This window comes from Pieris napi, chromosome 1 (genome assembly GCF_905475465.1).
Source record: "Pieris napi chromosome 1, ilPieNapi1.2, whole genome shotgun sequence".
In the NCBI taxonomy this organism is placed as follows: Eukaryota; Metazoa; Arthropoda; class Insecta; order Lepidoptera; family Pieridae; genus Pieris; species Pieris napi.
The window spans coordinates 12,660,795-12,668,084 of NC_062234.1; the positions used below are offsets into that span (position 1 = coordinate 12,660,795).

A 7,290-nucleotide genomic window follows, 5' to 3' on the forward strand; every position below is an offset into this window, starting at 1 on the left:
ATCAGTGGCGCTATAACCTCTTTAGGTCTGGGCCTCAGGTTACTGAATCTGTTTAATGATCATTTTTAAATCGAATAGGCAAGTAGGTGATCAGCCTCCAGTGCCTCACACACACCATCAACTTTTTGGGTCTAAGACATGTCGGTTTCCTCACGATGTTTTCCTTCACCGTTTCAGCGAATGTTAAATGCGCACATAGAAAGAAAGTCCATTGGTGCACAGCCGGGGATCGAACCTACGACCTCAGGGATGAGAGTCGCACGCTGAAGTCACTTGGCCAACACTAATTTTTTTCCCTTTTATTGCAACTAATTTTAATCTGTTTACTTTATTTCGCTGTTTGAATTATAAAAAGTGCAAAAAAAACACGCCACGTCCGAGCGCTAATTACGCAAATACAATTAAAATGCAGTCAGGCTTTTTATTAACCCCACAGTGCGCTTGTTGGCTCAAAAGACCGCATACAACTTTAGTTGAAATTATATTTTAGATGTTGACCACAACGCTTTTGTTGCAACCAAAATTACTGCAGCTAAACCACATCGTGTCTCTTTACAGCGCAAGCCTATCTCAATTAATGGCAATGTAAAATTTAACTAACCGCCATGTTTGAGGATAGTTTGATAATTCGGCCAAAATATGCACGTCATTTTAGATAATGTGATGGAAAGAGCTTTGTGCTAAATAATAATAATTTATTTATTGCAAGAATATGGTACAAAAATGTGTAAGGTTCGCATATTCTGCCACACACAATGGCGCGCAAATTTGTCTTAAGGAATTTTACATTTTACATTAACAGCCAGTCAATTCTTATATTATTTGTATCGTACATATCATATCATACTGTATTCAATTTATATCAACTACAGTGTCTCACGCCAAAACTCATTTATTGAAAAGTAATTTTTTTCCAATAGTAATACACCAAGTCGCCTTTTAAAGATTCTGGTCGGAAGATCTTTTAATTATTTTGGTAATTTATTGTAAACCTTAATTGCCATATTATCAAAGGTGATTTTCCTAAACAATTTCAGATTGATTTTTGGCACAGCAAATTTCTCCCCATTCTTACTTCGACTTCTACATTCGACTTAAAAATATGTATGTTTCTGTGTGAATATATTTATGGAAAATAATATAGTGATAATAATAGACACTACGGGCCTCTGTGTATCAGATTTCTGCATCTGTTACACTGACCATTTTGTAGGCAAGTAGGTGAACTTTTTGTGTCTGATGTTCGTCGATGTGTAGGATTGACGGTCTATGTTAGTTTCATCACCATATTTTCCCTCACCGTAAGACCGAGTGTTGTAATGTATATTTTTTCAAACTTAGGGTTGTGAATACATAATATGTAATATTTAGGTTTACAATCCGAATTTAATTAATGAAAATGGCTGCCGAAATGTAATAAAATGTTTACTTTACAGTAAAAATGTGTATAAACACAAAAGCTCAGTATGAAAAAATATCGGAGCATAATTAACAAAAGCTTTCGATCCAATAACATGAAAGATTAATGATATTTATTAATTTATAAAGTACATTAGGTCGTGTAATTTGCTCGTATTTTGTCCGTTAATCGAGTGGCATTGTTCAGCCGTGGTCTCTGAGGCCACCGGCGTGGGGAGTGACAGTTTAATAACACTAAATCAAGTAACGATCGCATTGGTGTAGGTTAATGTAACTTTATTATGAAAACGTTATTGTGCTGTTTGAAAATTTATCGATATAAAATCGTTTAGATAGGTATTGTTTCTTTTGAATTACACGGTATGTATTCTTTATATGTAATAACTTCGAGGGGGAAACAAAAATAAATTGTATATGGAAGCAATATTTTTCTGTTAACGTTACCTTCGCAATCTTTGTACTAGTAATCAAATCTTCTATAAATAATGAAGTATTGTAATTTGTCTAAAATTTAAATTACGTGACGTATAATACCCATCGGGGTTTTATTTCTAGTACAACAATAGTGGCTATGATTTATATGTTCAAAATATATTATATGGGCTGAAAAGTTCGTAATCTGATATATAGATGGCGCCACTATGATTTTAGTTAGCCCTAACCTTTAAAAGACACGTGTATAAATTTGATAATTTTCGTACTATTAGTTTGTGAGATGAAGTATTTGGAGTGAAGGAACATTTGTTTGTTAAAAAAAATTTATAAATGTGAATTCTGTGTGTTAATAAAGCATTAAGCGAAAATACTATTGAAACCAAGGTTTGGATTGAAAACATTATTTGGCCTCTACTGAAGGACAATCAAACGTTGAGAAATAGTTTGCTAAGTTTAAATGAGGCGAAATCAGCACCGAGGACAATGTACGCAGTGGACGCCCCCAAAGAAGCTCATACCGTCCAGACTATCAAAAAATCCACATGTTTTTCTATCCCTACGAACTTTTCAGCCCACCTAATAGACAAACCATAATATATAACCTAAGGCTTTGTGATGACGAAAATAAATCCGATAATTTACTTAAAAACATTAATCCCGAAGAAGTAACTTTTTAATATAATTGTTAAAATTAAATTGATAAATAATTTAGCAATTAGGACAATAAATTTAGGATTGGTTTGGAATCGAGCTGTATCGTAAACATCGGTGGTCTGCGGTTATTGAATAGTGGAAACCGATGCATGCTAAATAAATACAAGTTATCCAATATACATTAACGGCTTAGAACATGGAATTTTTTATGGAGTAAATCCAGTAAGCCCTGGAGCGGTTCCATATATTTAAGCGATTATAGGTGAGTTGTTTTAAGCCTATATTTTAGTAATTTTACAATCTACAAAAGTACTAATTGCGCAATAAGTCATACAAAGAGCCTAGAAAAATATCAGGCCAGCCTTGCGATTCTGTAACTCACTTTTCGAACTCACACAGCGGTTTTCGCAGCGGCGGTCGCGCTCAAATCAGTCGTTAAGCAGTCATTTTACGATTTGCCATTCTGATAAATAATAAACTACAAGCTCCCTCCTTATCAGTGTGAGTTACAGAATCGCAAGGCAGGACTCGTAAATATCATAACGCTAATATGTAGATATTGATTTATTTAGCCGAATAGATTACATGAAATTCAATGTAATAGTAATAGGTACTTGAATAATGATAAGAAACACTTTATTTACTCACATTACTAACTAAAAAACCGGTAACAATGAAAAGGAGCCGGAAGATGTAAAAGAATCTTGAACCGTTTCTTAAAAATCGCTATAATATGTATAACTAAAACTAAAATATTCTCTGTCTGTAAACCGAAGCTTACGCCATTCAAAATTACAAGGAGCTTTAAGGAATATGCCATACAGCTCATTCGTCGTATTTTATACTCTAGTAAGTCACGAACGCTAAATAAGCGAAAATCATTTAAAACAAGTAAAGTTTCCTCTATTAATTAGGATTCCTAATGTAGGTTATTTTTTCAATAAATCTAATTAACATTTTTGTAAAGTGCGTGAAAATTAACTTTTATTGGATAAAATTGGTTTTGGGATAAATATATAAAAATACTAATTAATATTTTTTAATAGATACCTAAATAGCAAACAATTTTCTCTTTTTATACTGTATTATTCCTCATCCAATTAAGAAAGATAAGACGTTATAATTTCGATAAAATTCAATAAAATTGTTGTTAATCGCGTAAACTAAAAATAAATTTAATTGGCAGTTTTCAGCCATTAAGAAAGAGATTAATAAAATATATAATTTAGTAAAAGGCATGATATCAGGGGACACCCGGATTTGAACCGGGGGCCTATCGATCTGCAGTCGATTGCTCTGCCACTGAGCTATATCCCCGATGCATGTTCATACAAAATTAGCCTTATGAATCCTTTGCGAAGTGTGTATTCTACCCAAAAAATAAATGTTTTGATTGTGTGCTTGATTTCTGCTTTATCCTAACTAAATTATTATTTAACCGCTACAACAAAATTCATAGTTTTTAGTTTTTTGCTCCTATACTCTATGTGATAGTCAGAGGTTATGAGTTCAAAGCGCGGCTGTGTACTAATTGATTTTTCTTTGTATGTGCGCAATAAACACTTATTAGTGCGATGAAGATTAAATATTTTGGTTACTGACTTAGGGTAAGATCCCGTGAAACAAAAACGCATTAGATTTTGATATATATGGCAGTAATAAGTCTCGTTATTAGCCAAAAATAAGAGAGACTCAGAGATTCATAGATCTACTAGATCATAATTTCTTTGAAATAGAATAAAGTGCATTGTTCTAAAATATAAGGATTATAATTATGTATATAATGATATCTTAAAAGCTTTTCTGCCTTATAAGCGATATTAATATAATATTAAGCACCTAAGCGGAAGTGAAAAATCGTGTTACATTGCCGTTTACTGAAAGCTACGTAATGTGCTTAAGTCTTGGTTGGATATTACGTAAAATTTTCAATTTTTAAATAAAATGTTCTAATCAGAAAAATGTTAATAAATAAATTGTATGTAAATTTACAAGCAACTTAAAACAAATTAAAATCAAACGTAGCGGAGAGTTTCTCGAAAGTTCCTTTAGTCCTTATTATTGGTCCATATTTTATAATATGTTATCTATACAATAAATGATGTTTTGATTGGTTAAGATATTGTTAATTCAGCGAAATCTTTGCGCTAACTCAGACACCTTGACACTTGATTGAGCTTTGTATATTTTTTTTGACAAATTATTTAAAAAAAACTCAAAATGATAAACGATCCTAAACGCAAAGCAAATCTCAAAATATGCCATATCACTAGCCATGCCATCCAAATGAAAAACAATGTAGAATTGAAAATGGTAGTAAAGTTAATATTCGAATTACATGCATCTAAATGAGTAATATTTGCCATTTTGACACACAAAAACAAATATATAAAAGTACACAAATATTACATAAATATCAACATTCAAGCAATCCGCCGCAATTTCTATCACAAAATGGCTGCGAACTCCTTTGAAAGTGGATTTTATTTACTGTTATTTTTATAAACGTATAGGAACAGCTTATATAAGCTGGTTTCATTGAAAATCGCGTGCTCGGGGATTGAGCCTTCAATCTGCAACGCGTAAACAAAACGTCGACTGTACTGGCTTATGGGTTATACGTGGTAAGGCCAAACATACAAGTACGACTTGAAATAGCTAAGTAAATCGGACCGTTTATTGGTGATTTATAGGAAAAATGTATACATGTAAATTTAGATAGAAACGTCGTTATGCCATGTATATTATTTCTAGGATTTTTTTTTGGAGTTCAATGATATATAGACTATCAATAATAAAAATCGGGGTTGATCGTAGAGGGGTGAAAATTAAGGGTTGTATGTATTTTTGTTTAATGTATCATAAAAAAATAAATAATTAAAATTTCGTCCAAAAAATAAAAATTAATGTTAGGGCTGGAAAACCCTTGTCACTTAGAGATATGAAAAATAGATAGTAGCCGATTCTTGGACCTGCTGAATATGCATATAAAATTTGATAAAAATCGGTCGAGCCGTTTCGAAGGAGTATGGTAACTAACATTGTAACGCGAGAATTTTATATATAAGATACAACAACTATAATAATTATATCTACACAGGATATTGAAGCCAATAAATATTATTATATATTTACTGTGAAGCGCGTTTGTCCAAATTTTGCTCATTATAAATGAGTTCTGTATAAGTAACTAGAGTTTTTACATGATTTTTAGGCATCTTCTACTCAAACTTAATATATCTATATGTTGATAATGATATAGTCTATAGGTATACGATAAATGGATAAGTTGCGTAAATAATATATAGTATCTGGGTTATTCCTATAGGGAAATTAGTATATGTTCTGTACTTGACACACGCCGTCGATTCTCGTCTGTGTCTTAGGCGTCTTGCTTTTCTTATATATTTCCTTTACCATGTAAGCATTCATTTCGTAAAAATATAGATGTCAAGGAATGCTCGGATTACAAGGAAATGTTATGATCGAGTCAATTGACTATTGATTTTTATTGTTGCTTTGGTTTGCGATTCATTCTATTACTTTTAAGAAACATAATTTATTTTGTTATTATTTAATTGTTTTATAGAACCATTATTTAACAAATAAAAGAACGAATATTGTATCGACCAATCAGAGCAGAGCAAATGCTTTGAGTGGGGTCGAGGCGCCATCTTGACTTTGGACTGTGCGTTCACGTTCAGGGAATGCACTGATGATGAATGATAGTTCTGATTGAGTATTAAGTGAAGCATTGTGGAGATAAGACGTTGGACTGAGTGCCTTGAACCAGCTGCTCGTTATAATTTAATAAAGTTTTATTTGTAGCGTTAAAAGGAATAAATCTAAATTAAATATTGTACGATATTATTCATGTCTCTTGTGCTCGCACTTTACTCACATAACGCCCACTAAACCTTCTAAATGACGAATGATGTCAATATCGATGGAGTGACGATATTTTTCCGACATAGATATATGATGATGAGATATAATAGTTTTAGTTCACGTATAATAAAGCTTTCGACAACATCAATATTTGTTTTTCTTGCCGCATGCTTACTGAATTTGGTATCAGTTATAATGATATAATTGTATTGTATGAACAATTGTATAGATTTTATGTTCTTAAAATGTGTGTTACGATTTTGTTGGCTGTGTGATTCTTGGATGTAAATTTTAACATCACTAAACCTGTGATGCATTTGTTGCTATTAAAGATGTTAATAATATTAACAATGGTTTTTGAGTAAACACGCTCTATTTGTTATATGAGATGCTTTCTGTAAAATCTTTGTATTAAAGCTCAGATCACAAATTCATCTGGTTAAGGGTAAAAAAAGATTAATTGTACATACGTGACTTTTCACGTTTGTACAATTACTCGTACGTAGGTTGACTCTTTCATCTCTTTCTGTCGAATTGTATTTACGATGTGATGAAAAGAAACAAAACCGAGCTATTCGACAGAATAAGGGGATGTAAAAATAAAGGTCTTACAACTATGGTAAGCCTTAGCCATTCACGAGTTTAGAGTTACTAGTTTCAGGCCCCTTTGCGTTTGGGCGTCACGTTTTTTAAATAATCGTCGTTCGGCTGCCGCATACAAATCATATATTTTGTTAGTACTGTTCGCAAAATAACTAAGAACTATAGGAAGTTCCGGTTTAGAGTTCATATATGTTTGGTAGAGTTTACATAGAAATATGCTTTACGTAATGTATTTAAATATTGGATTCGCATACTATTACTATTGAACTAGTTGTTTTAAGAGCTTGCATC

General features: G+C 32.2%; 1 non-coding gene across 1 annotated transcript; it reads right to left on the reverse strand.

Annotated features, from left to right (window-relative positions):
* Positions 1 to 3,753: 3,753 nt before the first annotated feature.
* Positions 3,754 to 3,825, reverse strand: Trnac-gca. Its single transcript has one exon. It is a non-coding gene; the product is annotated as a tRNA-Cys (tRNA).
* Positions 3,826 to 7,290: the final 3,465 nt, after the last annotated feature.